Below are 10,301 nucleotides of genomic sequence, written 5' to 3'. Positions count from 1 at the left end.
GTTTAGCCAACATATTCTGTAGCTGATGGTCCATCTTTGCAAGTAAAAATTCAGAATAGAGGTGTGTATTTGTCAGCGGCTCGTCTAACCTGCAGAATCGTGCATCATTCTATCATTCCCTTGCTTATAGAAGCACTACTCACTGGACCACTCAACAATCACACAATTAAACTGCCCATGTAAGATTTACCACGCAATTTAATTAGCAAGATGAGTGTCCTCAACTAAAAGTGCATATATTGGTTCAAAAGGGAAGTGTGATAACTGAATTAATCAAGTAGATGTTGAGGTTAATGTACATGTGTATTCCTACCTGAGACTCTTGTAGGATTTGGGGAAGCTTTTTGGTGAACCACTCGTCAAAGTCCTCCTGGAATAACGGTGTTTGGGTGGAGAGGATCTGGAGGATCTTGGCTGGCATGGGGCAGCTGTTGTACTCCTCGATGAGGCGTCGTATGGCAGGAGGCCCGGTCGGAATCTGGCCTGGGTGGATCCATTTCCGGTAGATTTGGCGTGGAGGCGGCCGGATCCAGCGAGATTGAGAGCTGGCGGCGCCAGGGCCCTCGTGGAGGTCCCTGTTCAGCGAGAAAGAGGGAGAGATGTGAGACGAGATCGAGAGGAGGGAGGAGAAGGCAGAGGGGCGAGGCGGCGGAGTGACCGGAGGTCCTGCGGTGAAGATCGCCAGCGGCGGGGCATGGCGGAGGTGTGGATCGCCGGTGACACGACTTGTGGGCGCGAGGGGAGAGAGGGCAAGAGGGAGCTGCGGGCGGTGGTGCGGTTCAGGCCCAGGAGGGTTTACAGGGTTATTTTTGTAAAAGTGAAACGTTTTTTCAGAGTGCCACTAAAATAGGGAGTGCGGCTTGATTGCACATAAACTCAGGGGCATTTTTTCAAAACTACCACGATGACGGACGACCAGAAGTAATCACTGGTTTATTAGTATAATTTTCATATCATTCGGTCGTGCAAGTGAAAGGCAATAATGACGACATTCGATGAACTGGCCATGGCAGAGAGAAACTCGTATGAACTCGACTTCTTCTTTTTGTGTAAATATGTTTAACCTAGTACCCATGATTCAGCCCATTATGATTAAACATCTTCGCAATGACAATTAAAGATTATAGTTTCTCATGACATGCATAAGTAGCTGGTAGTTGATAATGATTTATCATGGATATCAACATTGCGTTAAAATGATTGTGATGTAGTATGATGATATGGTATCCTCCTCTGAATGTTCAAGTGGCTTGACTTGGTACATGTTCATGCATGTAGTTGAATCAAAACCAACATAGCCTCTATGATATTTATGTTCATGGTGATCATATCCTACTCATGCTAGTGTCCAATGTTACTAATGCATAATGCATGGTCATGATCGTTGTTGCTCTCTAGATGGCCGCTTCTCAATCTAAATTGCTAGCCTTAGCCTGTACTAAGTGGGGATTCTGCTTGTACATCAAAAACCTTGAAACCAAGTTATTCCAGATGAGTCCACCATACCTACCTATATGCGGTATTACCCTGCCCTCCTAAGTAAATTTGCATGTGCTACCTCTAAAAACTTCTAAAAAATTAGCCATTTTGTGTTCCTGGATCGTTCATGGAACAACAGGAGGTGGTCGGTATCTTCCATGCTAAGCGGATTATTCTCAGGTCGAGTGTTTATTCACTCACCATTGCACGAGAAAAGGGCGGTAATAGGGATGCCCAGTCCCAAACTGCAAAATACAAAAAGAGTTAATCGCTCGAATAATCAAACAAAAACTCCCAATGGAGTCAAAACCTTTACTTTTATCGCTTGGGAACCGCCACTAGCATGTTTAGCATGGGAGATATTGATAACTGATGGTCGTGAAGTAAATGAGAAGGGTGCATGTCTCAAAATATCATTTACCTCTGTTTTAAAAATTGAACTCTGGCACCTCTGCAAATCACTGCTTCCCTCTGTGAAGGGACTATTTATTTACTTTTATGTTGTGTCATCACCTTATAAAATAAGCGCCACAAACTGAGAAGAGCACAGTTGTCATGATTTATGCATTGTGTGTAGCTAATCTTGGGTGCATCATAACTAGATCTTTTCTACCATGAATTACAATGTTTAGTCGCTGCTTGAACTTTGGAGGTGCTCTGCATTTATGTTTTGCAGTCTCAGAAAGGGCTAGCGAGATACCACTATTGTCATATTATATCATGGTTGTTTTGACAATGTGTTGCCGTTTGAGATGTCTTATTATTGCTCGCTAGCTGATTATGTCATTGATATGAGTCATTATAATCTTCAAGAGTTATTGTCGACATGGTTAGTTATAATGTTGGCTGAAAACATGGGTGTTGTTTAAGCTTATTTATGCAAACAAGAGCAAAACAATTCGTAAAACTTTTTCTTTTTCACTTTCAGTTTATCAACTAAATTGCTTGAGGACAAGCAAAGGTTTAAGCTTGGGGGAGTTGATACATAACCAACGTATCTACTTTTCCTAACACTTTTCCTCTTGTTTTGGACTCTAATTTACATGATTTGAATGAAACTAACCCCGGACTGACGCTGTTTTCAGGAGAACTACCATAGTGTTGTTTTTGTGCAGAAATAGAAGTTCTCGGAATGGAACGAAACTTTGCGAGGAATTTTTATATAATATATAAGAATTTCTAGAGCCAAGACCTACCGAAGAGGGGCTCTTGGGTGGGCACAACCCACTAGGGTGCGCCTCCCTCTCCTAGCGCGCCCAAGTGGGCTGTCCCCTCCTAGTGGCACCGCTGGCCCTCAAACCAACGCTATAAAATCCTTTTTCGGAGAAAAAAAATCAGGGAGAAAGAATTATCGCAATCCACGAGACGGAGCCGCCGCTAAGCCCTGTTCTTCCTCGGGAGGGCAGATCTGGAGTCCGTTTGGGGCTCCGAAGAGGGGGGTCTTTGTTCTTCATCATCACCAACCCTTCTCCATTGCCAATTCCATGATGCTCCCCACCGGAAGTGAGTAATTCCTTCGAGTATGATATTGGAGCTTGGGATTGGAACTGCTAGCTAATCCTTCTGCAGGAGATGGAACACTACATCCTGATATGCACCTAATCCGTGTGGATGAAGTTTGTGGATTATTTAAGCTTGTATGTTTACCTAGAGATGAAGTTAATAAGAAGGTTTTACCTTTATATTTGGGGGCAAAAGCATTGACATGGTTAGGCTATGTGACGGTATTGGATCTTGGGATTGGAATCAATTGAAATTGGAATTTCATCAATAGTTTTATCCTATGCATCTAGTTCACCATGACCGGAATTACATATATAGTTTTTGGCCTCGTGAATGAGAAAGTATCGCTCAAGCTTGGGGGAGGCTTAAATACATGATGTATACATGCCCCAATCATGAGCTCTCGAAGGAAATTATCTTACATAATTTTTATGCTCGGCTTTCTCATGATAATCAAACCATGCTTTATTCTTCTTCGATTGGCTCTTTTAGGAGTCATCAAAAGTTTTACCCAATGCATCTAGTTCATCGTGACCGGAATTATATATATAGTTTTGGGCCTCGTGAAGGAGAAAGTATCACTCAAGCTTGGGGGAGGCTTAAATACATGATGTATACATGCCCCAATCATGAGCTCTCGAAGGAAATTACCTTACAGAATTTTTATGCTCGTCTTTCTCATGATAATCAAACCATGCTTTATTCTTCTTTGATTGGCTCTTTTAGGAAAAAAACTATTTAATTTAGGTGGGACCTTCTTGAAAGAATTAAACGCAACTTTGAAGATTAGGAACTTGACAAAGGTAATGAGTCAGGTATAACGCTTAAGTTCTATTGTGTTAAATCTTTTATGGATACCGATGCTTTTCAAAAGTTTAGCACTATATATGGACTTAACTCTGAGATGGTAGCCTCTTTTTGTGAATCATTTTCTACTCATGTTGATCTCTGTAAGGAGAAGTTGTTTAAATATCACGCCCTATTAAAGAAAAGATTGACGAGCTAGTCATAGTTAAAGATGAAACTATTATTTACAATGTTGATCCAGCTATGCCTACTACTTACATAGAAAAACCACCTTTCCCTGTTAGGATAAAGGAACATGCTAAGGTTTCGACCATGGTCAACAAAAGTAATATTAGAGCACCTAGACCCTCTGAATAAATTAAAGTAGAACCTAGTGTTTCTATGGTTAAAGATGTCTTGGTTGATAATATTGATGGGCATGTTATTTATTTCTGCAATGAAGCTGCTAGAATTGCCAAAGCAGACATTAAAGATAAGAATAAACCCATTGTTGGCATGCATGTTCTCTCAGTTAAAATAGTAGATCATTGTTATCATGGCTTACATGATATGGCCGCTAGTGTTACTACTATTCATTTTACTTTATACCAAGAAATTATGAATGATATTGCACCTGCTGAAATAGAAGATATCGATGTTACCATTAAACTTGCTAATAGAGATACTATCACACCACTTGGAATTATTAGAGATGTGGAAGTCTTGTGTGGGATGATAAGATAACCTACTGATTTTCTAGTTCTTGGTTCTCCACAAGATGACTTTTGTCCCATTATATTTGGTAGACCTTTCTTGCACAGTGTTAATGCTAAGATAGATTCCAAGAAAGAAACTATCAGTGTTAATTTTGGTGATGTATCTCAGGAGTGTAATTTCTCTAAGTTTCATAGGCAACCTAGATACGTCTCCAATGTATCTATAATTTTTTATTGTTCCATGCTATTATGTTATCTATTTTGGATGTTTTATATGCATTAATATGATATTTTATACTATTTTGGGACTAACCTATTAACTTAGAGCCCAGTGCCGGTTTTCTGTTTTTTCCTTGTTTTTGAGATTCGCGGAAAAGAAATACCAAACGGAATAAAACCTTCGCGATGATTTTTCTTGGACAAGAAGACACTTGTTGAACTTGGACTCCAAGTCGGAAGAGCTTGGAGTAGACGACAAGCCATAGGGGGCGCCCTAGGGGGGCACCCCCGCCTTGTGGCCTATGGAACACCTCCTGACCTAATTCTTCGTCCTATATATTCACATATATTCCCAACCCTCCAGAGGCATCCACGAAAACACTTTTCCATCGCCGCAACCTTATGTACCCGTGAGATCCCATCTAGGGACCTTTTCCGGCACCCTGCCGGAGGGGGATTTGATCACGGAGGGCTTCTACATCAACTCTATTGCCATTCCAATGAAGCGTGAGTAGTTTACCTCAGACCTACGGGTCCATAGCTAGTAGCTAGATGGCTTCTTCTCTCTCTCTCTCTTTGATTCTCAATACCATGTTCTCCTCGATGTTCTTGGAGATCTATCCGATGTAATATTGTTTTGCGGTGTGTTTGTCAAGATCTGATGAATTGTGGAATTATGATCAGCTTATCTATGAATATTATTTGAATCTTATCTGAATTCTTATACGCATGATTTTGTATCTTGGTAATTCACTTCAAACTATTGGTTTAGTTTGGCCAACTAGATTGGTTTTTCTTGCAATGGGAGAAGTACTTAGCTTTGGGTTCAATCTTGCGGTGTCCTTTCCCAGTGACAGTAGGGCAGCAATGCACGTATTGTATTGTTGCGATCAAGGATAAATATATGGGGTTTTCATCATATTGCTTGAGTTAATTCCTCTACATCAGGTCATCTTACTTAATGCATTACTCTATTCTTCATGAAGTTAATACTCTAGATGCAGGAATGAATCGGTCGATGTGCAGAGTAATATTAGTAGATGCAGAATCGTTTCGGTCTACTTGACATGGACGTGATGCCTATATTCATGATCATTGCCTTAGATATCGCCATACCTTTGTGCTTTTCTATCAATTGCTCGGCAGTAATTTGTTCACCCACCATATTTTTTGCTATCATGAGAGAAGCCTCTAGTGAAACCTATGGCCCCGGGTCTATTTTCCATCATACAAGTTTTCGGTCTACAATTTTAGTTTCCGATCTACTATTTTGCAATCTTTTACTTTCCGATATATAAATCAAAAGTACCAAAAATATTTACTTTACCGTTTATTTATCTCCACCAGATCTCACTTTTGCAAGTAACCATGAAGGGATTGACAACCCCTTTATCGCGTTGGGTGCAAGTTGTTTGATTGTTTGTGCAGGTATTAGGTGATTTGTGCATTGTCTCTTACTGGATTGATACCTTGGTTCTCAAACTAAGGGAAATACTTATCTCTCCTTTGCTCCTTCACCCTTTCCTCTTCAAGGGAAAAACCAACGCAAGCTCAAGAAGTAGAAAACCTCATGATAAAGAATTTCCTAGTAAAGATGAAATAATTTGTTTTGCTTCTATTGTCGTTCCTCCTATAGATCCACTGGAACAATATTTGCTTGACTATGAAAATTATATGCACTTGCATGAAATAAATGAAATAAATAGAATGTTCTTTGATAAAAAAAAATCCTATTCTTCAACATAATTTTCCTGTTGAAACTCTAGGAGGCCCTCCTCTACCTAAGGGTGATCCTGTGTTTGAATTGAAACAATTACCTGATACTTTGAAATATGCTTATCTTGATGTGAAGAAGATATATCCTGTTATTATTAGTGCTAATTAACCTTACAGAGCATGAAGAAAAATGAATATTAAAAACTCTGAGGAAGCACCGAGCTGCTATTGGATATACTGTTGACGATATTAAGTGCATCGGTCCCACTCTTTGTCAGCACAAGATTAATATGGAACCCGATGCTAAACCAGTTGTTGATCATTAGCGATGATTAAATCCTAAGATGAAGGAAATGGTAAGAACTGAAATACTAAAACTTTTGGAAGTAGGTATATTTATCCTATAGCTGATAGCAGATGGGTAAGTCTTGTTCATTATGTCCTTAAGAAAGGAAGTATTACTGTTGTTCCTAATGATAAAAATGAACTTATCCCACAAAGAATTGTGACTGGTTATAGAATGGTAATTGATTTCAGAAAATTAAACAAAGCCACTACAAATGATCATTACCCTTTGCCTTTTATTGATCAAATGTTAGATAGATTACCTAAGCACACACACTTCTGCATTCTTGATGGATATTCTGGTTTCCCTCAAATACCTGTATCACAACCTGATCAAGAGAAACCCACTCTTACTTGCCCTTTTGGAACTTATGCTTATAGACATATGCCTTTTTGTTTATGCAATGCACCTGCTACCTTTCAAAGATGTATGACTGCTATATTCTCATACTTTTTTGAAAAGATTATTGAGGTTTCATGGATGACTTCTCCATTTACGAAACTTCTTTTTTGATTGCTTAAGCAACCATGATCGAGTTTTGTAGAGATGTGAACAAACTAATCTTGTCTTGAATTGTGAGAAGTGCCACTTTATGGTGAATGAAGGTATTGTCTTGGGGCACAAAATTTCTGAACGAGGTATTGAGGTGGATAAAGCCAAAGTTGATGCAATTGAGAAAATTCCATGTCCTAAAGATATTAAAGGTATAAGAAGTTTTCTTGGTCATGCTAGTTTCTGTAGGAGATTTATTAAAGACTTCTCTAAAATTTCTAAGCCTCTTACCAATCTCTTGAAAAAGATGTTACATTTGTTTTTGTTGATGATTGTGTAGAAGCCTTTGAAACACTTAAGAAAGCCTTAACTTTTGCACCTATTGTTCAACCACTTGATTGGAACTTGCCTTTTGAAATTATGTGTGATGCTAGTGATAATGTTATTGATGCTATTCTAGGACAAAGAGTTGATAAGAAACTAAATGTTATCCATTATGCTAGTAAGATGTCACGGGTTGGGTGCGACATATGCCAATGGATGGCTTATCATGGTGGGAGCGAGTAGAACGTCGCCGGTGCCTGGAAGCGGGATAAGGCATAGACACAAACGCCGGTGCACTTTACCTAGGTTCGGGGCTCTCCTAGGAGATAACACCCCTAGTCCTGCTCTATAGGGTCTCCGCATGATCACTAAGGCACTAGTGAGTACAATGGTGCTCCTCGAGCTGTATGCTAGAGGTAGAAGAAGGCAAGGCCTGCTCTCCTCTCCCCCTAGGTGTGAGTCTAATTCTAACATGTTCCAACCCTTTGCATGGGTGCCCTGGGGGGTTTATATAGGCCTACCCCCTATGGATACAAAGGTAATCTGGCCAGGTGTAGGACCCCGGCTGTTAGTCTCTCTGGTCGCCGGCTTCTCCGCCGACTGCTGGGGCCTGCCGCCTGGTGGGCCCCGCCGACTGGTCTGGTACGGAGCCGACAGGCCGCCTCAGCCGCTCATGGGTCTTGCCGGCTGTGGATTACTGTAGTCGTGATGCTAATGATGCTTGCTTGGTCAGGGGAGCATGGCTACAGTCCCGCCGCCTGGCGGGAGATCACTGTAGCCACTCTTCGTCTTATCTAGTTAATGGTGCGTGGGGCCCCGAGGAAGGAATGGGCCGACTGCTGAGAGCCGGCCTCCCTCGGGTCCGACTGGTGAGGCCCCGCCGTCTTCCGGGCTCTCACTGACCGGCAAGGCCCACCGTCTTCGGGCCGTGCCGACAAGCGGCCGTGGGAACAGGGCTTCGCCTGACAGGAGTGACGTCAGGGGCGGAGTGGCAACAGTGCCACGCCGGGAGGAGATCTCTGCCTGTACGCAGCACTGTGGCCACGCCTGGCCCTGGATACGGGGGGATGGGCTATACTGCAGCCACACCCTGTCTTGTCTTCTAAATGGGGGCGCAGACTTTGAGGGCGCCATGGGCCGACTGCTAGGGGCCGGCCTCTCTGGAGGCCGCCTGTGAGGGGTCGGCCCATCTCGAAGCCGCCTTGCTGAGCATGGCCGCCTTCTGGCAGTCGGCCGTTCGGCCAGCCGGCCGGCAGAAGGCGGATCTCTATGTTGACGCCTTGAGGGGCACAGCCGGCCCCGATTTCTTGAAAGGCTCTGGGGCTCGGGTTAGGCTACCCGTGGCCCATTACTCCACCAGTAGTCCCCGAAGCTGGTGAGGTGCCGCGGCTGAGGAGCCGAGGAGCCTCAACAGTTTCCTCCTCCGGGTGCTCTGAAGGAAGCTTCATCCGACTTCCAGGAAGCCGGTTGGCAGGAGTCGGATACGTCCAGTCAGATCTTTCTGGAATTTCGAATGCAACGGCGAGAACTAGGTGGCGTGCTAGCTAAGCTTCTCGGCCCGCCGCCCGTCGTGGGGGCGCCACGTGGCGCCAGCCAGCCGGGCCAGTTTGCAAGCCCACGCGCGCGATGGTATGAGTCTGCAGACTGGGCCCAACACCATCGGGCCTTGGCGCGCGAGCGGATCCGCTGCGGCCGAGGCGGGCGGTTGTGTTTCCCCGAGGAGTTAGTGTGCGCAGTAACTCGCGCGATAAAGGTGGGGATGTGGGGTCGTGGGCACAGTTAATCCCACGATCCCACGCCCGCCCCCTCAGCTTCATAGCCCGCAGGCTATAAGTAGGGCGAGGGGAGGGAGCGGCGGAGCACGCATGCCCTTGCACCCCGTTCTTGCCTCCTTCTTCTTCTTCTCGCCGCAGCGCCCCCAAGCCACGCCAGAGCGCTGCCATAGTTTGTCTCCGTCGAGCTCGTCCACCCGAGCCCTCTTTGCTCCCCTCCATTCTCAGCTCCCTCGCCACACCCTTTCTTCGTCAAGCTCTCTATGGCGCGCGAGCAAGGAGGAGACTGGGATGGGTCCAACGTCAATGAGGACTACTTCACTTTCCTCCGCGAGACGCGGTGTCTTCCCGACGCGGGCTACATGAAGGCACGCGTGCTGCCGAAGGGGGAGATCTCTCCAGCGCCGGGAGAGGGCGAGCGGGTCGTCTTCCACTCGCACTTCATCCGCGGCTTCGGCATGTCGGCGAGCGGCTTCCTCCGATCGTTTCTCGAATTCTATCACCTCCAGCCCCATCACATCACGCCCAACACCGTAATGCTCCTGGCCGCCTTCGTCACGATGTGCGAAGGCTACCTTGGCATCCTCCCCACCATCGAGCTGTGGGGAGCTTTCTTCTACACCAAGCTGGGCACCTCCGTCCGGGAGGTGGCTGCCCAGTGCGGCGCCTTCGTCGCGGTTTGCCGACCGTCGCCGAAGAACGCCTTCCCCGTCATCAAACTGCCACAGTCGGTCAAGATGTGGCAGCAATCCTACTTCTACGTGGAGAACGTGGACCCGGCCGTCGACTTCATCAATCTGCCGGCTTATGTAGACGGCCCACCTGCCGAGTCCAGGGCCAGTTGGGGCTACAAGCCAAAGCCGGTATCAGTAGACGGCGCCGCCGCCATCCAACGGCCCTGGGAGCTGACCGAGACCGAAGGCCTCAAGGCATCTGACTTGCTGGTCG

Source organism: Triticum urartu, chromosome 1A (genome assembly GCF_056163025.1).
Source record: "Triticum urartu cultivar PI428250 chromosome 1A, HENAU_Tu73, whole genome shotgun sequence".
Taxonomy (NCBI): Eukaryota; Viridiplantae; Streptophyta; class Magnoliopsida; order Poales; family Poaceae; genus Triticum; species Triticum urartu.
The sequence above is the reverse complement of the archived record's forward strand: the minus strand, read 5'-3'. Positions refer to the sequence as shown.